Source organism: Haematobia irritans, chromosome 3, assembly GCF_050003625.1.
Source record: "Haematobia irritans isolate KBUSLIRL chromosome 3, ASM5000362v1, whole genome shotgun sequence".
In the NCBI taxonomy this organism is placed as follows: Eukaryota; Metazoa; Arthropoda; class Insecta; order Diptera; family Muscidae; genus Haematobia; species Haematobia irritans.
The window spans coordinates 67,638,659-67,660,918 of NC_134399.1; the positions used below are offsets into that span (position 1 = coordinate 67,638,659).

Genomic DNA, 22,260 nt, shown 5'->3' on the forward strand with positions numbered 1-22,260 from the left:
ATCGAAAGACTCCAATATATGAATGCCATGTCTTGTTCTGCCAACAAGAAATTTAATTATAAAACTTACTTAGAGGGACATATAACAGAATCACTCTCTTCTTCCAAAAAAAAAATAAAAGAAAATCAAAATGAAACAAGCTGCCTAATTTGCATAAATTAATAATAAATTATTAAACATTGGGCAATTTTCCAAAATACGAAAAAAAAATCAATAAACCCATAAAACATTTTTTTGTTGATTTTTTGAATTTTTTTTAAATTAAAAAAAATAATTTGTTGCTTGAATGAATTAAATGAATTTTAAACTCAGCTGTCTTGTCATGTTGCTAATAAAAATCCCCTTAACAAAATTGCCTCCATACTTGTTTATTGAATTTGTTTGAAATGAAGCAGTACGATTTCATATCAACCACAAAGACTTTGTAGACTTTCTAGACATACTTCGGGTTTGCCATTTCTATGAGTTTCTAAAAATAAAATTACAAAAAATACACTGAGAGACACTACATAATGTTATTTGAATCTAGCAAATATGGTAAATTTGGAACAGTTTTTTGTTTCGAAGAAAGGTACATCAGTTTTATGACAATAAAAAGTAACTAAAATTGTTTTTAACTATCTGACTAATTGCCTTTTCCTTATTTCATTATCACTTCGACATGATTTATGTAGATCTCACCACTTTGTCTCCTATAGTAAAAACAAAATTGAAGCAAAATTGTTGGCCTGACGAAGAATGGAACCATCCGTTTATACTCATCAACATACTAATATCGCACATACAACCAAACATAGTATTTATAGACCAGTGTGTAATGCACACACAAGCGCAATTAAAGTGTCTTCAGTTTAAGAAAACAAACAACTCTAGTTGCAATCATATGAGGCTTAATTTCTACCTAACGATATCCCAAATACAATTCTGGATGGAACAAAAACGCAAATAATGTAATTTTACATCTAGTCCAAAAGTTTCGGTAAATTTTGAATGTGTAGCATTGCATAGCACAATAATGCGGAACATGAAAATTTGTCTTATTTGCTGGAAAAGGAATATGTTTTCCCGAAAAGAACAGTACTTGATATAAACGAAATCGGCTATGGTTTTAGAATAAGAATGTTTTTATTTATGGCAACAATAAACATTTTGTAACCAACTAGTATATTCGTGATAACGCTAATTTTAACTTATTTTTATTGCAAAAATATTTATTTGTAGTTTATTATTGTTTACGGAATTTTCTAAATCCCATTGAAATTTTCCTTTTTTAAGTATATTTTATGAACTAAACGTGATTATAAAGTATATTAACTGTAAGTTTAATATGAACTAAAGCAGAAGAAAATTGTCATACATATCCCCAAAAAAAGTAATACTGAATTACTGTATAGTTTAAATGGTCTAATTTGGCGCCAATGATTTTTTCCTTAATTTTCGTTAATTTTTTCTTCGTGAATTCCACTTGAAATGTACAATTTACTTCATTTTTCACACGAGGTAGTTTATTTTTCCTATAAAACAGTTTACTTTTTTCTGTGTAAAAGTTTCAACATTACGAAGATATGCACAAAACTATAACAAAAAAACAACGTTTGCGACAAATATTTCCCCAACGTTTAATTTTTTGGGTGTAGCCCTGACTAAAATACGCCTTTTTATTACATCCACAAAAGTGAACCTACCATGAAAGAAAATATGTTTTTTTTAGAAAATTTTAACTAAAATAGTTTTTTAATTGCAACATGTTACGATTAAGTTAATACTTTTTGTAAAATTGAAGAAAATTTATTAAAAATAATAATTTTATTTCTGTTGTTTAAGAAAATTTCATATGTTGAAGGAAAAGATTGGATTTAAAAATTGTTGAAATGGCTTTAGCGCTGTACGAAGTTCAAGACAGAAACAATTTTAGTAAAATTTACACCTTTATGAACTCAATTTAAGCAAACTTTTCCCATTTTAGGAAAATATGAATTATTTTATTTTTTAGTAAAATTGTAAACAATTTTTTCTTATTTTTAGTTCACGTCATTAAAGTTAGCAAAAATTATTAAAATAAGGAATATCGGGCAAACTTTAACTAAAACCAACTAATATTCATAAACTAAAATAAAGTTCAGTTGCATTGGAAAACCAAGCATGCCCGGTTCCAAAGATTTTGTCTTTACTCTAAAAATTTTGGTATTGCTTCCGAGCCAAAGAAGCGGAGAATACAAGTAAGGACTCTTTTAAGACACAATTCTCTTTTAAATTTGGGTTTTGTGTATTTGGTTCTAGGAAGCAAATTTTAATTTTTCGTTTTTTCAACTGTTTTCTTCATATGTACTTTAATTCAGTCCTTTAAAAACGAGTTAACGACAACTTTATTTTCCTAATTCAGACTCGAATTCCAGTAGAAATTATGCTATGTTTCAAGTAAAAACGTCTTTAAAATAAAGTGTTGAAAAACGTGTCCTATATTTGAACGATTTTTTGCTTTGTATCCGTGTAAAAATTGGTGGATCTAATTAGACATGATTAGATCTCAAAATTGGCCTCTTTAGATATAAGTAGATTTACCCAGATATGATGAGACAGAATAAGATGTAATTATATATAATTCCATATGTGACGAGATCTAACATAAGATCCAACTATATGTAAGGATAGATATGATTATATCTAAGACATTAGATCTAGGCCAATATTGAGATCTGATCAGATCTAATTCCTTAGTAATTAGATATGATTAGATCTTACCATTTTTTTGATCTGCTTATATCTAATCGTATCAAATTAGATCTCTCAAGTTTTACTCGGGTAGTCAAGATGCAAAAAGACAACAAATTTAAAGACATTTTCATTAATTTTAAAGAATTTTTCTGAATTATTAAAGTCAACTTGACCATAGCCCAACAATTTTTCTTACATGTTATGATACCAATTTTTAAATAAAATCAATTATAAGGCCAAACTTCATTGAAAAGTTTATCGACTTTTGGACAAGGAAAAAAAAAACTTTATATTAGAGAAATTCGTCTTCTATGCTAAGCAAAAATCGTATTTTAAAGACATGAAATCTTTGACCTCACGACAATATTTTTTTCAGTGTAGGATTAGCGTCCCCCTTTTTTGAGTGTAGATAGGTCGCTACATTCCACGATCAAAACCGGCACTTTGTCACTGTTTTCCTCATCTAATTTGGAATATTTTCCTTTTCTCAGCAGACATCTGCTCTCTACACTGAAAAAAATATAGTTACGTGATATTAAAGATTACGCAACCCAAATTTTAGGATACAAAATATTAAGGACAAATTTAATTTTCAAAATAAGAATTTTTTAAATACATTTCCCTCCCACCGTTAAAGTCGTATGTCTTTGAAATAAGGCAAATTTTCCATAAAGTAAAGAAAAACATTTTTGATTTAGGGAAATCGTCCTTAAATTAATTAATTCTTTAGATTTAAGATAAAAACGCTTCCAATATAGGCTAAGACTTATTTTGAGGATTTAGCATCCTTGGCTTAAAAATTTTTTTTTTAAATTAAAACATTTTTTAATTTGAAGTAGCCGTTTATAACGGCTTTTTTGGATTTTTAAACTGCCTTATTAATATACCGCGAAAAGTGAATGAAAATTTGACAAATGAGATCTGTATTCAAATTTAAATTTTATCGATCCTAGATTAAAAGCCAGATAGGTCGCTAAAAAATATACTTATTTTAAAGAAGTCGCATCTTTGCCTCGGAATCAATACCAAAATCCTTAAGGGAATTTCGAAATCTCTGGATCCAAGTAAACTTTTTTTGGAGTGTATGCGAAATGACTAGACATACAGTTAATTCATACTCTGATGCATTTTTCTTCATATGACAATTTATCACAAGTAAGATTAATTAGTTTTAATTGTAAATTAAACCAAAGTCATTCATCCGCCCATTCAGACCATGACCAACGAACAACTGACTATTTGGCACGTTGCTACTTTTCTCGTACTCCCCATAATTCATTTTATTACTCGACTAAATGTTGAAGATATCAGCAACTAATTTTCTTTATTTTATTTCGTTTAGTTTTTATACTATCAGACATTGGACTCTTTCTCGGCTGCTACCTTTACATGACTTTTGTATCTTCTCGCCGTGTTTGGATGTTATTGTTCTTGTTGTCGGTTCACTTTACTTTCAATTCAGCTGCTGTCTTCTGTCGATTGGCATACACGCGTGAGTTACTTGCTTTACCATGCAAACTATTTTTGTAATGTAACAAAAAGAAGGCAGTGAAGCTATGACGAGAGTCTACATATAATTGAGATTAGCATCAGGCACGTAGTGTGAATAAGGAACCGTAGATTTAAGAAAAATATTTTATTTTGGGATATTTTGCTTGTATCTAGCCCAAATTCTGTGAAATCAGTTTTCTGTGGAAACGAAAATCGTTTACATTACTAGTAATGGAAAAAAGTTACGGCCACAGTTCGGTTTCCAAAATAATGCCAGGTGTGCCTAACGTAGTGGATAATACTTTGGCGACACCACTTTTCGACAAAAATTTTGAAACTCTAATTCCCAACAGTAAGGCGTGGTGCACACAGGTCCCGGGGAATAAACGATATATAGATTGCTACACTGATGGCTCCAAATTGGATGGACAAGTGGGTTTCAGTGTATGTTCTAAAGATCTGGACCTTCGAATAGCGAAAAGATACCTAATCACTGTAGTGTTTTCAGGCTGAAATATTATGGCGATTTCGATTGGAAAAAAAGGTGCAACATTCTCGAAATTGATTGCAACATATCAAGGACACTGTCATAGATTTTGGATCCTTTATACCTAACAATATTATAAATTAACAATAACTTTAGAATTACACTATCATTTGGGCGAAATGTCAATTAGGGAAAAAGTAGTGTAACACCAAGGCAACATATTTTTTGCGAATCGAAAACGCCCTTAGCAATAAGAGAGGTGGCGAATTGGCTGAGAACTAATGTTCCAAAAAATGTTGGCATTAATATATATTCAGGCAGTCAACCTGCAATGAAATTGGACTCTGTGTTCCTCAACTCGAAAACGGCCGTCGACTGCCGCAAATCTCTCAATGAGATGGCTGAGCAGCACAATATTCACCTAATATGGGTGGCTGGTCATAGGAACATACCGGGAAACTGCGAAGCGGATGAGTTTGCGAGGCTAGGGACTACCTTACATATTCCAGAGGAACTAGAATCTGTTGGTATGCCCCTGGCTACCTGCAAGCTCATACTACGTGAGAAGGCTGTTATGATGGCAAATGTTCGATGGGAGTTGCAATTCTCCCATCGAACATTTGGGTTGTAACGCACCAAGCAAATATGACACCATTTAAACTTAAACCACACACTAGATATGCTAGAGTTCTCGAGACGTCAGATATCGCTCCTGATATCTGCTATAACGGGTCGCTGCCTGATAGGCGATTTTACAAAAACTATTGGCGCGAAGTATAATGACTATTGTATGAGCTGTTATGATGTGGAGGAAAAAGAATCAATTAAGAATGAGTCTCCTGCATTTTGTGTAAGGCGTAAGCAAATTTTGGTGGCATATAGCTTTAGATTACTGGCGGACTGGCGTTAACTTAAGCAGTCTGTTAATGTTTTTGGAACAATCTGGTTGGTTCAACAAAGAAAAATAATCAAGAAGGTTCAGCGGTTAAAACTAGAAGTGCCCATATGTAATAGGTACTTTTAGTTAATGTGGCATCACAATGGACTGAATAGTCTAAGTGAGCCTGAAACTTAATCGGGCCGCCACTTTAACCTAACCTAACCTAATCTACTAGTAAGCTATGAGTACTTACCATTATACTACAATATACTAAATACGAAAGTCATCGTCATTGTATCAAATAAATCCGATTTTATGACAAGATTTTCTCTTTCAAAAAACATTTTCAAGCTAATATAACAATCAGTCTTTAGTGACAAATTTGCCACTTTTTTCTAGCATTGATAGGTTTGTGTCACTTTTTTCGTTGGTAAATGTCACACTTATTACATTTCTGTGAAACGTTTGATTATATGTGCCTTTAATTAACTGTGCTTTTTAATTAAATTAATTTACGCTGTAATATTTTTAATACACTTTATCCCAAATATTTGTGAACAATCTTCTCTTTTCCGCCTAAAATTATGCAAAGAAATTTTTGTATAGTAGATAAATCTCCTGCTTGTTTAATTTCAAGGAATAGTTTTCAGTTAAATTGATATAAAATGATTGTTAGATTATTGAGGATCTAAATTGGAAAAAAGTTATTTCATAACTGTTTATAGAATACTGTAATAAATGCTTTATTTGTTACTTTTTCTTTATGAAAAGGTGTCACTTTTTTATTGTGAGTGCCACTTTTTAACAATACTTCCTTGTTCAAAGAATACATTCAGTAAAAATTGTTTGAGAAAAAATTATGATTCTCCTTTGAGAAAAAGTGGTAATGTAATATTAAATAAAAAAGATGATAAAGTGGTTTGTAGCTGTCGGATATTTGTAGCTGTCTATGTAAAACTGTAAAATGCAATGTAAATAAAACTGTCGACAAAGTCATCATAAGATGTACCAACGTGCCTCGCATACAAAGTTCCGTGGATTCAATACCACTTTCGACAAAACACCAAAAACATTTTCACCGAAGGGTTATCCCCTCTCAGCAATGCTGGTGAGGTGAGTGTTTCAACGCTCTCTAATTGGATTCACCATAATATGAAACGCCGTTCGGTCTAGGATATAAAAAGGAGGTCTCTTATCATTTAGCCAAACATAGAATCGGGCAGCACTCATTGATAAGGGAGAAGTTCGCCATTTGCTGTATAACAATGGACTGAATAACAGGTTGGCTGATAAGTCCCCGGTCTAACAAAGAAAAAAAATTTTTTGTCATTCGTTTTTATTATTCAACATAGTTCCCTTCAAGGGCGATACCATTTTGGTAGTACTCCTTCGGTTTTGCCTCAAAATAGGCCTCAGTTTCGGCGATTACCTCTTCATTGCAGCCAAATTTTTTCCCTGCGAGCATCCTTTTGAGGTCTGAGAACAAGTAAAAGTCGCTGAGGGCCAGATTCAAGTCGAAGCCCAATTCATGAATTTTTGTCATCGTTCTCAATGACTTGTGGCACGGTGCGTTGTCTTGGTGGAGCAACACTTTTTTCTTCTTCATATGGGGCCGTTTTGCCGCGATTTCGACCTTCAAACGCTCCAATAACGCCATATAATAGTCACTGTTGATGGTTTTTCCCTTCTCAAGATAATCGATAAAAATTATTCCATGCGCATCCCAAAAAGCAGAGGCCATTACTTTGCCAGCGGACTTTTGAGTCTTTCCACGCTTCGGAGACGGTTCACCGGTCGCTGTCCACTCAGCCGACTGTCGATTGGACTCAGGAGTGTAGTGATGGAGCCATGTTTCATCCATTTTCACATATCGACTGGAAAACTCGGGTGAATTATGAGTTAACAGCTGCAAACACCGCTCAGAATTTTTGGTCAAATATGAGCGCGCGCGCAGAGCTTCCGCATATCCAAATATTGATGAATGATATGACCAACACGTTCTTTTGATATCTTTAAGGTCTCTACTATCTCGATCAACTTCATTTTACGGTCATTCAAAATCATTTTGTGGATTTTTTTATGTTTTCGTCGGTAACCACCTCTTTCGGGCGTCCACTGCGTTCACCGTCCTCCGTGCTCATTTCACCACGCTTGAATTTTGCATACCAATCAATTATTGTTGATTTCCCTGGGGCAGAGTCCGGAAACTCATTATCAAGCCAAGTTTTTGCTTCCACCGTATTTTTCCCTTCAAAAACAGTATTTTATCAAAACACGAAATTCCTTTTTTTCCATTTTTTCACAATAACAAAAGTTGCTTCACAAAAAACGCTCTATCTCACAAACTAATTGACTTACAGACGTCAAATGTTGACACGATTCATTTGAAGATTGGTGCTATATAAAAATAATATGCATTTAATAATAGCGACGCCATCTATGCGTGAGACCGGGGACTTATCAGCCAACATGTTATGATACCCATTTTTAATTCGAATCACTTAATTATAAGGAAAAAAACGACTTCATTGAAAAGTCTATCGACTTGTGGACAAGAAAAAAACTTTATATCTGAGAAATATGTCTTCGTTGCTAAGCAAAATTCGTATTCGTATTTTAAGGGCATGAAATCTTTGGACTCACGACAATATTTTTTTCAGTGCACAACTGATTTGTATTTGATTAGAAAATTAATAGGCTTAATGTTTTAATAGAAATTATTGTTTTTTCAAATACAATCAAAATTTTAATTGAAAAAAAATTGTAGTGATAGTGGTTTCTTCTTGCATTAAATAGCAAAAGTTCCTTTGGAGTGAAAGGAGAGTGTGATGGAGGTATTTTCATGCCGACAACAAATCAGTTTTAAAAAATCGACCTTTCAAAATTTTCTAATAAATGGCAAAGTCGATTTTTTCAAATACGAAATAATCAAAAGTTCGACTTTTTTAATACTCAAATACATTCCCTATTGAGCATTACACCCCATTTAAATCAGATACTGAAAACAGGTATAAAAAATTCAATTCGACAAAACTGCTTCTTTATGCAAAATTGTATTGTTTTTCTTGACTTATATTTCACAAAAATTGAGGAACCTGTCGTCCAGTCTGTCGACTTCAACTTGCATAGGTTGGTTTAACATTTTATTTTGCATTCAATTGACCAGTTTTGCGGCTACTACGGGTGGTGTCTATTCTTAACCGAACTGCGCCCAAATAAGAACGTGCAAGCAGTTCAGCTACATATATGCGGGTTTGGCAAGGCACATTAAACTTTGCATGCATGGAAATGTGGTTGCGTCGTCGTTGTCGGTTAGCACCGGCAGTTAATGGAAGATCTTGCGTAATTTAAAATTTAGTAACAACGATTTTTATTTTGTTTTGGTTTTTGTTTCATCTTCGGACTGTTCAAAGTTTAAATTGTGGCCGAATGTGAGTGGAGTAACATAAGCAACATGTTGCGGTTTTTATTATTGGCCTTTGGCAAATAAACTCAATTTAAATTGTACGCATATCATTATGGTCAGAAACTCCCGCATATGGGTGACTTCATAGTAAACGCATCAGTAGTTAAAGGAATTGTTTTAACTGTTTTTATCGGCATTACAATGAAAACCACCCTTATATGCAATTAAAATTAAAAAAAAAAATAATTTTTTTCAGTGTGAGAAGAAACATGCCTACCTTATCAGAAAAGGTTATTTAATAACAATAAGTGTGTTTAAAACGAATTTTAGAAAGAATTCTTCAACCAATCCAAACAATAAATATAATAACAATAACAATACCTAAACGTCAGAACGAAAAATGTTAGCATTTAAATTTCTTTATTTGTTCAAATATTTTCGCATAAATTTTAACACCTTTTTGTCTTTATACGAGTATAAATTATTACCATACGGACGACTGGTCTAACGCATCACAGTGAAATCTCATCAGCTACCAACAATACAGGAAAATTAACACCACATTCCAAAGCTAATTTCATCACTGTTTTCAATAACAAACGATTCAACTAAATCGACCAATATAGAAACCAATTTTCACAATTCCCAATAATTCGAAACAATTAACAAAGATTTTAGCAAATTTTAGCAATTGATTTTGTTATGTAGCGTCATCAAAATATACCTAAAAATAGCACAATTTATATAATCGATGTGGTGATTCATTGTATTTTAAATAAAATTTATCATCTTAAAGGAGAAATTTTTCATTCACACTTTTTTAGAATAAACAATATTATGTCTATGATATCACTCCGGGATCCAAAGAATTTGACATTCATTTAACCCATTAATGCCCAAAATGAAACTGCCGGACAAAAATTTGATTTTATGCATTTTTATTAACTCAGTAACGACTGAATAAAAAGATTTAACAAAATTTTTAACTTTTTAGAAAAAAAAGTCGTATGAAATTGTTATATACTAGAAAGTTGTTCATAATTTTATAGTCTACATTTCTTCCCTTGATTGTTTGGTAAAATTTTCAATGGTTCGGGGATAAGAGTAGTAATTTTTTCGACATTATTGCTGTTTCGATCCTGAAGATGGAAGTTTTCGAGCTAAGGCCATTCAAAAAAGTGCTCAATATCAAATTTGGCAAAAAAAAAACTTGCGTTGAAATACTCCTAAAAATCTAACTACCCAATGTTTCTTTTTGGGCACTTTTAATACTTTTTGGGTAATGAGTTTTTCACCTCAACTATTTATAGATTTTGCTGGGTAAATTAAACTTATCGATTTTCATATTGACGACTACACAAAAAAAAATAGGTTGTCACGGTAAAATTTCCTTATGGATATTCTCCACCATAGGATGGGGGTATATTAACTTTGTCATTCCGTTTGTAACACACCGAAGAATTGCCCATAAAGTATATTTATTCTGGGTCGTGGTGAAATTCTGAGTCGAACTGAGCATGTCCGTCCGTCTGTTGAAATCACGCTAACTTCCGAACGAAACAAGCTATCGACTTGAAACTTGGCACAAGTAGTTGTTATTGATGTAGGTCGGATGGTATTGCAAATGGGCCATATCGGTCAACTTTTACGTATAGCCCCCATATAAACGGACATATAAACGGACCCCCAAATTTGGCTTGCGATTGCTTTAAGAGAAGCAAATTTCATCCGATCCGGGAAATTTGGTACAAGGTGTTAGTATATGGTCTCTAACAACCATGCAAAAATTGGTCCACATCGGTCCATAATTATATATAGCCCCCATATAAACCGATCCCCCGATTTGGCTTGCGGAGCCTCTAAGAGAACCAAATTTTATCCGCTCCGGCTGAAATTTGGTACAAGGTGTTAGTATATGGTCTCTAACAACCATGCAAAAATTCGTCCACATCGGTCCATAATTATATATAGCCCCCATATAAACCGATCCCCCGATTTGGCTTGCGGAGCCTCTAAGAAAAGCAAATTTCATTCGATCCGGCTGAAATTTGGTACATGGTGTTGGTATATGTTCTCTAATGACCATGCAAAAATTGGTCCATATCGGCCCATAATTATATATAGCCCCCATATAAATCGATCCCCAGATTTGTCCTCCGGAGCCTCTTGGAGGAGCAAAATTCATTCGATCCGGTTGAAATTTGCAACGTGGTGTTAGTATAAGGCCGCTAATAACCATGCCAATATTGGTCCATATCGGTCTATAGTTATATATAGCCGATCCCCAATCACACAAAAATTGGTCCATATCGGTTCATAATCATGGTTGCCACTCCAGCCAAAAATAATCTACCAAAATTTTATTTTTATAGAAAACATTGTCAAAATGTTACTTCTATAGAAAATTTTATTTCTATATAAAATTTTGTCAAAATTTTATTTCTATAGAAAATTTTGTCAAAATTTTATTTCTATAGAAAATTTTGTCAAAATTTTATTTCTATAGAAAATTTTGTCAAAATTTTATTTCTATAAAAAATTTTGTCAAAATTTTATTTCTATAGAAAATTGTTTTCCAAATTTTATTTCTATAGAAAATTTTTTCCAAATTTTACTTCTGTAGAAAATGTTGTCAAAATTTTATTTTGTCAAAATTTTATTTCTATAGAAACTTTAAACTTAATTATATACGTATTTCATCTGCCTTTTTTAGTTTAATATATACCACGTATGAACTATGTGGTATATATTACGGTGTTAGGTAGTTTTAAGATACCTTGCCATCGGCAAGTGTTACCGCAACCCAAGTAATGCGGTTGTGGATGACAGTCTTCAGTAGAAGTTTCTACGCAATCCATGGTGGAGGGTACATAAGCTTCGGCCTGGCCGAACTTACGGCCGTATATACTTGCTATTTTTAAGTTTTTTCCCAGCCCAATGAAATTTTCTTTATTCCAAGTATGACTAAAATGTCATAAACTAAACGTATGTATAAAGTTAAGCAGAAGCACATTTTCCTACAGTTCTCAAAAATAGTATAAGCGTGATTAATGTGATAATGATTTGGGGCCGATGATTTCATTACTTCTAGTCAATTTTTTATTTTACGAAAAGGAAGAATTTCGTACACTCAAAAAAAGTTTACTCGGATCCAAACATTTTGACTTTTCCTTAATGATTTTGGTATTGATTCCGAGCAAAAGATTATGCTTCTTTACAATAAAGACAGCTTTGCGGGAGTTACCTTTCTTTAAATCTAGTCTCCATAAAATTAAAATTTGGAAATAGAACTTGAATTGGTTTTAGTCGGTTCTATCGAATCGAATTTTCATTTTCTTTTTGCGATATATTAACAAAGTTATTCGTGTACAAATATATTTCAGTTTAAAAATCCGAATTAGAACAGATACTTCAAAGTAAAAAATTTTTTCTTAATTCCAAAACCAAAAAAAAAAACTAAACCAAAAATGAAAAATCCTTAAGCCTTAGCCTACATTTGAAGCTTTTTTATCTTTAATCCAAAAGATAGCACTTAGTTTAAAGATCATTTCTTTAAATTAAAAATTTTTAAGACATGCGACTTTGGCAGAGGGACGCGAATTTCAAAGATTCTTGCAAAACAAATTATTAAATCAAAGATTATAAATTTTCTTTTAATTAAAGTTTCTTTATTTTAAAGAAATTTGTCCTTAATATTGTGTAAATTGCGTGATCTAAAATTTAAGTATGCAACCTTTCAATTTTCAAACTTTCCTATGTCGTTAAAAATTAAAAACTGACGCATTACGGAAGTCTAAGTTTTTTTCTGTTTTTTTTTTTTTTTATAATGATAATCAAAATTCGACATTTAGACTTTCTCAAAATTGTAAACGCCGACTTTTGATTTTTTTAAACGATTTTCGACATTTACAAAATTGGAAAAGTAGGATTTTGAATTTTTTAATTAATTTGGCTTAAAATATTTATGAGATATAAATTATTTTTAAGCCGTTTTTTTTAATTTAAATACATAACGTATTATTATATTTCTTCGAAATATTGAATTTCTAAAATGTATCTCTACACGATTGTTTTGCCCAAAAAGTTTGGAAAATCACTAAAAATTGTTGGTGATTTTTGGAAAAACAATTAAACACAAACTTAGGGGGAAGGTTCAAAAAACACTGCCACTACGGCTATAGAGTGATGAAATATTTGTACTTGTTTTATAGTGTAATCCTACGAAAATTGTTAACACGAATTGCTTGAACTGGTTTTAGTCGGTTCACCAACAATTGCGGGCATTAAGGAATATATAAATATATATTTTTATTATGTTATATTTGCAGTAATCAAAATTTTATGATCATGTTCTCGTGCATGTTTATATATATAGACCAAATAGATATTCCACATTGCTTGTCGAAGGTTAAATTTTATAACAACAACATTTAATTGCCAGTTTTTATATTTCTGTTGTTGCGCATTGAATGTCTCATATGTGAAGATTATTTTTATGTTTAAATTTAATATTATTTTTCTCTCTTTACTGTTTTTTATTAGCTTCAATAAAGAAATTGTATTAATGTTTTTTTCTTTCATCATGCTTCCGTTTCTTTGCAGGCTAGCGTAATTATTGGAAAGAATTTTTGCAGACAATGACATGGCAAATCAACTAAATTATTTCGTTCAACTTAAGAGCAGCTCATCTTCAATCATGCTTTGACCATAAACCAAACAAAAAAACAAACGCAACAAGAAGAAATAAATCGCCAGAAGATTATCAGCAATTACATCGAAGATAAAGTTAAGGATCATCCACATAACAAGGGGAAAAAACAACAATTGCATCGTCATGATTTGAAAACAACTACGAATTTCGAACAACATTGATGAGATTTTATCACAGAAAAAAAATCTCGCAGAACATAATGACTGTGATGTTGCCAATCATAATCTGATGGTGAATGAATGATCATCATCAGCACCATTCTCTATGAAATTGCAGATTTTATATCTTGGAATATTTTGCTTTTTAATTTTTTTACATACATATTTAACAATAAGTTTTTTATTTCTACATACATATGAACGAGATATTAAGTTACTATAGCCTATAATTGTGAACAGTATTTTGTAATTGTCCAATACTTAAGAGATGAATTCAATTCCAAAACCCCAATTATTAACCTCTCTGATTTCAATTTGAAATCGTCTGACCAAATACTAAGGGGCGATTAATCGTTGACATTTAAATGGTTCTTTCGCCCGTGTTGAGAACTGAATTATGATTTATGGATGAAATTGAAGACAATTGAAATCGCTAAGCAAACAAACGCACTATCATATCTTCTTCATTCATTGTATTAAGGCGGCAGCTGATTTTGTAAATTAACAAATGCAACAACGACCCCCTGAACGAAGAACAATCCCAGCCGCCCAGTCCAAGACAATGGGGGACGCACAACAATCATACAGCAGAGTCATCGCATAATAATCATCGAATAGCCCCCAAGACCCAAGTGATAGTGAATAACGTCGCCCAACTCACAATCTGGTGGCAAAGAAAGGAATTTCGCTGGCTGTCTGTGGCACTTTTTTGTCTTCATCAATTCAGTTTGAAATCAATGCTTTGAATTGTGATGTGATTTGATTTTAATTAAGTTTTTCATTGCAACCGCCGGAGCAAAACAAAACACAAAGTTAAAATAAACCAAGATGTTAGCGGCCAGGCAGCCAGCCAACCAACCATTCACAGTCCGTCTTTGGATCCCGTACTCATCCCATTCCATATGGGGATGCCGGCAAACCATTCTACTATATTCTCCCAAAATACACCGTCATTCAGTCACCAACCACATCAGACAAACAATTATTGACTCAATAAAACCAACTTCATACATTTTCACACAAACCCATAGCTAATGCGGCGGGATTGTTTTGCGTCCAGGAATAAAGAAAAAAATCAAGGTCTTGTTGTTTAGTCTTATAAGGCTTCTTTTTCGCTTTTTTAGATTTTTAATGTCTGTTGTATAATTTTTTTTATATAATAAGTAAACTGACTCAGAATTGTTTGTTTCACTTTTTTTGGAAACTGATTTTATTATATTTTTGTTTATAACTATGTATATATATTAATTTTATCATTCTATCATTAGAAATTCATGCATTCATTTTAAGATTTCACATCACTAACATACAATAATGACTGAACTTCTCTCTCTATCTTTTAATTTTATTTTTAAAATAGAAATGTATTATATTTTTAATTTTATTTAATTTTTTAGTTAATTTATAATTTATGTATATATTGCAAACTCATTCCCTCTCATAATTCTATATAATATAAGAATATAAATATAATAAACAAGGCATGTCCAATAATTTATGTCAAAACTACAATGCAATTCTAATTTTTTTATAAGAACTATCTTTTATTATAGAATATATTGTACACATTAAAAGGGATTTAAAAAATAGCTACTTAGCTAAATATATATACATATCCCTATATTTATATTCTCCATTGAATATGCAAGATACTTCGACTGCAATTAACCTTTCCATAGATACTTGAATTGAAAATTTAAAAAAGGGGCGATCGCAATCCACTATGGGTAATTTGACCCATTTTTGTGGCAAAAATTAATAACAATTAAACTGAAAAGATATTTAAATTTGATTTGGGGGGTTATGTAAAGATAAGCTATGACAAAAGTTTACATTAAATTAAATTAAATTTTGCAATTTATAAATTTTTAACCCACTTTTGCGATTTATTATTTATTTTGAATGTATATAATTTAATGGAGTGTAATTCAGTTTCAAAAATATCGCCTAATCCTATCTCCAAACTATTTTCGCATTGCAAATACTGTCCTTCAACTCCACAGATTTTATTTATTTGTTTACACGGCTAATAGCAGCCGGGGCATTACAAAATATATCTTTTCAATTCAATTAAATATAATTCAAGTGGGCCAGAAGAGACCCTATAGGTCACTAAGGACCACAGCGAGTCAGAAAGGACTCCCAAGCTATTTATTGAAGATGGGTCAGAAGGGACCTCGTCGAGTCAGTCCGCGGTACTCAATAAGGTTCAATATATATATAAGCAGATGGGTCGGGAGGGACCCCATTGAACCAGACAAAGCTTAAAAAGTGCCACCATGGATGGTAAGGGCGCGAAAACAGGATAATAGTAGCAGTAATTGGATGAACAGGATCAACAAATTTTTACAATACAGCTGGAAATTTAGAAGGCAACACCCCTTGGATCATAAACTCTGTTCTTAAAATTAAGAATAATTTCCTTAATGACAGGAATCGGATCGGTTAAAGAAATCAATGAATAGACCGAATTAAAGTTCTTACACAAAACATTAAGGGGATTAAATAATTCATAGTTATGTCTGGAAAATTCAGTCTTTAAGAATACGAAGTTCCTTGTTAAACGATTTGGAACATTGTAGCAAATTCTCGATGTCAAGTAGTGTGAATCAGATACTTCTGAAACACACTCATATCTAAAACCTCTTGCAGCAGTTAGACGCGTCTTCTCTGCTTCATTCGACTATCTAACCATATTGACGAAATAACTGGATCAGAAATTGTTTTTCCGGCTATTCTTGCGGGCATGATGTCCTCTATCTGTCTTGTATAATTTATTCCGAGACTTAGCAGCATCTTCGCCGAAACAACCTACTGGCAGTAAGGTATTTTCAACAATTTCTCTTAAATGAATGAATACTTTGTCAACGGTCGCCGTCATTGGGAGCCAAGAATATTTCACGGTATTGTGGCAAAAAGTTTGAAATTTCTGGCTATTCAATGAGAGTTGACAACAAATAGTAATGAGTATAATTTTAAGGGAATCAGCTCTATATCAACTACTTCCGAAAAGATGGCATGTCCAGAAAAGGCTCTACGGTCTGCATTGCATCATCGGTGTTTCCAAATACAAAATAATTATTATGCTGACAACGAAAGTCGCCTACGAAAAAACGATATAACTCAAAAAATCGCTGCGTGAAATTTCAAATTTCGTTCGAGTGCTGTGCATAAGCGTAGGAAGGCCTCTGGGGAGGGGGCTTAGACCCCCCCAGAAAAATTTTAGCCCCCCCCCAGAATTTGAAAACCTATTTACGATTTTACATTTTTATAAAAATTAAACAAGTATATATTCGTACAACGCACAAAGTTTCACTAAAGACTTTCATGCACAATCGAATTACTTGGGTTGTGGTAGAAGTCTGATATTTATGAAATAAAGCTGTGGTTGAACTTATGATTTAGTTGAATAAAAAATAGTAATTGATATTAAAACTATTCTTTCATAAATTAATATCTTAATAATGCTGCAAAAAAGCGTCGCCAAAAAAGAAGTGAAAATGTTCTTTTTGGGTCTGGAAGTGGTACAAAATTGGCGGAGAAGCGATGAATGTAATATGAACTTGTCATAGAACGAATGTCCACCGTTTCAACAACCGTTGCATTTGAATTTGCATCACTTCTTAAGGTGTGATCTGAATTCAGTGTTTTGAATGTGAATTAAAAATTTTGTGATATTTTCCCAAATAAATAATTTTTATACTTTTTATGATTTTTAATGCATTCTAAAATTACGCATTAAAATATAAAAAAATGAAGTAAAAAACTTCCTGTGTAGTTAAAATAGTTAACTTCCTTGTGAGGACATTTTTGGAAGTGCTTTTAAAGCTGTGCCTTTAGAACTCCCAATTTTTTGCTGGGAAAAGTGTGGAACTACCCTACGGGAAATGGATCAACCACAGAACTGGTACAGGACTAGTCCCTGGTGTGTATGGACCAGTCCCAGTTCTGATCGAAACGTATGTAAGGGACCGTCCACTTTAACATGGGTTTGTCATTGACGGAGTAAACTTACATTTTAGCACGCGTCTTAGACTCATCCCAAAGGACACGTCGTGGGACAATTTAGCAGGAGCAACCCATAAACAGGTCCTCAGGAACCAGCCTCGGACAAACTCTTAGAAATCTCTTTCAATTTGGGCTCCTAATCGAACCCGAAATAAAAAAAAAAACTTTTGAAATATGTCGAACAAAAGGTTGTTCTGATAATTTTATTTCACTAAATGTGAAAATTGCAACTAACTGGAGCACAGGTACCAGTTCTGTGATAGGTCCGTCAGTGGCAATTTGCACCAATTTCCCGTAGGGTACTTTTAGTTGCTTTATTATTGTCGAGTTATTTTGATGTCTATTTTTTTATTCAATTTTATGAAATAAAACATTAGTTGAACCTATAAGTTCCGTCTATAAAGTTTTAGCTAGGGGGGCTATAGCCCCCCTAGGAAAATTGTCTAGCTACGCTAATGGTGCTGTGATTCAAACTTTTAATCGTATCGACAATTTTTTCGATACTATGATGAATTAGAAGGCAAAGTAAATGCTTTTCTAACTTTGAACATAAATTTTAAACAGACATTATGAAATGTGGCATTAATATTATCGTCATCAATAACACTGCACCAGTGTTCTTCCATTGTCTTGTTGTGTTCCTTCGTTGTATAAATGTATGTTAGCTCATTTATGTTATCTTCCACGAAGCGCCAAATGATGTATTCATTTTTGAAATCATTAAGCTATCCACACGATTTAACATGTCAACTTCATTTAATATTAAATCCAGAAGGATTTCATGCCTAATGACTAAAACAAACAAGGCAAAATTTATATAAGAATTTGTAAAATCTCTGTGGATGATTAAGATTAAAAAGGCTGGCCGTTGGCCGTATCTGTGGCATCCTGTAAACGATCAAAACGATTAAAGGTTTTTTACTTTTTAATTTGATATGTAAACACAACCACAGCGATTGTCGGTAGGCGACCACTTGTCTTGTCATGAAATTAAAATCAATTTTAATTCCTTGATCATTTACTATGAAGGAATTAAAATTGATTGGCATATTATTGCCACTGACTTGTAATTTTCAATAATGTTATCTTCAAAGCATATGAAAAACCATATCAATGTGGAAATGAAGCATATCATCATAAAACAATCAAGTTGCCCTTTAAATTACTAGCTTTCAACAGCTCTAATACGTTTGAAATATTGAAATTAATTTCAATTTGAGAATTTTTTGTATTGAAAATTACCCAGCAAAAAATTTAGATGTTCTTCCTAAGTCATTATATTTTACCACGTAGACCGGTATGAAGTGAGCGTCAAGATACAAATGTCTCGATAGGGACCATTTGTTGTGAACAAGTCCTTATTTTTTGTTTGTTTGCTATGACATCTGTGAAAAATATTTAGTATACATAAAGTCATTGAACAGACAACATCATATTTGTTCATCATATTAAAAATTTCGAATTTTTTACCAGAAAGTGATGGAAGCATGATACAGGTAGCCTCTCTAGAACTAAAAAACAAAAATACAAAAATATTTGTTTGGAATTTATGTTACTCACGTGCCGCTACAAAACCCCAATTATACCCAAATTGATGTTTATGTAGAAGTTCCGCAAGCAGATGTAGCTAAGTAGTCTGTTGCTTTAAATGCTGCTACATTAGCGTTAGCGGACGCCGGATAATGTCTGAAAGAATATGTTGTGGCAAATACAGTTTCATTAAGCAAAAATAACGTTCCCCTAACCGATGTATCGAATAATGAGGAATATCTGGAGGCCCAACTTTAACTGTAGGATCTCTACTAACTTCCACTAAACGAGCCTTCATGCACTGAAAAAAATATTTACGTGATATTAAAGATTACGGAACCTCAATTTTAGGATGCGCAATTTAGACACTATTAAGGACAAATTTCTTTAAAATAATGAAATTTTAATTAAAAGAAGGTTTATAATCTTTGCCTCAAAAATTTTTTTCATTAAATTTAGGACACACATTTTGAAAATGTACGTCCCTTCATTAAAGTTGCATGTCTTTAAACTAAGGCAAATTTTCCTTAAAGTAAAGAAACACATTTTTGATTTAAAAAAATCGTCCTTAAATTAACTCTAATATTGAATTTTTAGATTAAAGATAAAAACGTTTCAAGGCTAAGACTTATTTTGAGGGTTATAAGGCTGACGGTCATTTTCATGTAGCTCCGTTAGGCTTTAACTGCCAGTTAACAGAAAGTAAATTGCAAATATCTTCCGGTTAACTTTAACTGAACAATTTTCGTCAGTTAAGTTCCTAACTGGCCTATAGAATATAAAGGCAAGATGACAGCTTCGTCAATAATACGGTTTAAAAGTTGGTTAGTTAACGGAACACTAACGGAGCTTTATGAAAATGGGGGTAAGACTTATTTTGAGGGTTTAGCATTTTTGGTTTAAAGTTTTTTTAGAATTAAGAAAATAGTTTTTACTTCGAAGTATACGTCATAATTTGGATTTTTAAACTGGCATTTGTTTGTACGTGAATAGCTATATTAATATACCGGAAAAATATAATGAAAATTCGATAAATGAGACCTGTCACCTAATTTTAATTTTATAGATCCTAGATGTAAAACCAGATAGGTCGCAAAAAAATTTCCTTATTTTAAAGAATCCGCATCTTTGTCTCGGAATCAATACCAAAATCCTTAAAGGAAGGTCAAAATCTTTGGATCCAATTTTTGGACAATTTTCCAAAGGCAATCGTCCAGGCCTTTTTTAAATTTTCTCTTCCTCAGGGGTCTTCCAATTTTCCACTAGCTCTGTAAATTTCTTCTTGCTGATTTCAAAAGCAACCTTCTGCATGAAGTTACACAAATGTTCTCCACCTCATAGAAATTATTTAAGCTTAGGTTAGGTTAGGTGGCAGCCCGATGTATCAGGCTCACTTAGACTATTCAGTCCATTGTGATACCACATTGTGGAATGTATTACCCTGAATGCGATTAACCGTAATTCTGTCTTGAACAGAATTATAGCTGCGATGGTTTTAATTTCTATCCAAATTTTCTTGGTGGTTTGTAGACTTTGTAGAAGCTTCTGATGATTGGATTTGTTCCCATTTTGCTTTTAATTGCTTTAAAACTATATCCTTATTTTAGACATTTCTGACTGCCTCTAGTGTTCACGCTGGTAGCCGAATTGGATGGAGATGAGTCAAAAGCAAATGGCAGCAATGTTAAATGTTGCACAACTAACAATTTCTGACCGTTTAAAAGATATGGGAAAGATCCAAAAGTGTGGAAAATGCGTGCCACACACAAAAAAATGTCACGAAAATTTTTCCAATTAAAATTTTAATTGAGTTTTAAAAAATATTCAATTAAAAATTTAATTGATTCAACAAATTTTTTAATTGAAACAAAAATCAATCACAAAAATAATAGTATCAAATAATTTTTAAATTGGATCAATTAACTTTTTAATTGACCTTCAATTAATGTTTTAATTGATACTATCATTTCTGTGATTGAAGACATTTCAATTAAAAATTAATTGGATCAATTAATTTCGTGATTGAATAAGATTTTTTTTTGTGTGCACATGAACAGAAACGCTCATTTCATACCGGTATACCTGGTATGTACATCCAAAAGAACTCTTCTAAAGATGGACTTAATTTTCACATTCAAGAAGTTCTTTTGATATAAAAATCATTTGTTTTACTCAATTTCCGCAATAAATTTAAATTTTCTGAATTTTCCTATCTAAAAAAACGCAATAAAAAAATATTTGAAAAGTTTACCCATCTATTTCTCCGCAGTCGTGGAATTTGCAATAAAATATTTGCTATACTAAAAAAACCATTGTCGTAAAGCCAACGATTTCAGGGCCTTAAAATACGAATGCGAATTTTGCATAGCATAGAAGACGCATTTCATTGATATAAAGTTTTATTTCCTTGTCCAAAAATCTATAAACTACTCAATGAAGACGTTTTCTCCTTATTTACTTAACTAATTCGACTTAAAAATGGGTGTCTTCACACGAAAGAACATTTTGTTTGACTAAGGTCGACATGCTTTAATAATTCTGAAAAATTCCTCAAAATTAATGAAACCATCTATAAATTTGTTGACTTTTTGTATCTTGAAAACGTGTTAAAAAATAGGACATGTTTTTCAGTACTTGAATTTAAAGATGTTTTTTTACATGAAAGAATGCATAATATCTAGTTGAAGTCGAGTCTGAATTTTGAAAATTAAATTGTCGTTAATGCTTAGTACTAAGTTCGTTTCTACGAAAAACGAATATCTTCATCCATCTCCGTAGATAGGGTCTCAAACGCAGGGATGTTAACCCTTTCACTACCTGTGTCCACTTAGAAGGACATTCGAAAAAGACACCAAATTCTATTTTCCCACTTAG

General features: G+C 32.3%; 1 protein-coding gene across 3 annotated transcripts in view; it reads left to right on the forward strand.

Moving 5' to 3' along the window:
• Positions 1-15,365, forward strand: part of mthl1 (adhesion G-protein coupled receptor methuselah-like 1) — an 80,700-nt gene extending 65,335 nt beyond the window's left edge. For all 3 annotated transcript variants that reach the window (XM_075299295.1, XM_075299296.1, XM_075299297.1), the window contains one exon: positions 13,582-15,365. The gene's annotated coding sequence lies outside the window, so the exon portion shown is untranslated. The remainder of the gene's footprint in view (positions 1-13,581) is intronic.
• The last annotated feature ends 6,895 nt before the right edge of the window (positions 15,366-22,260 follow it).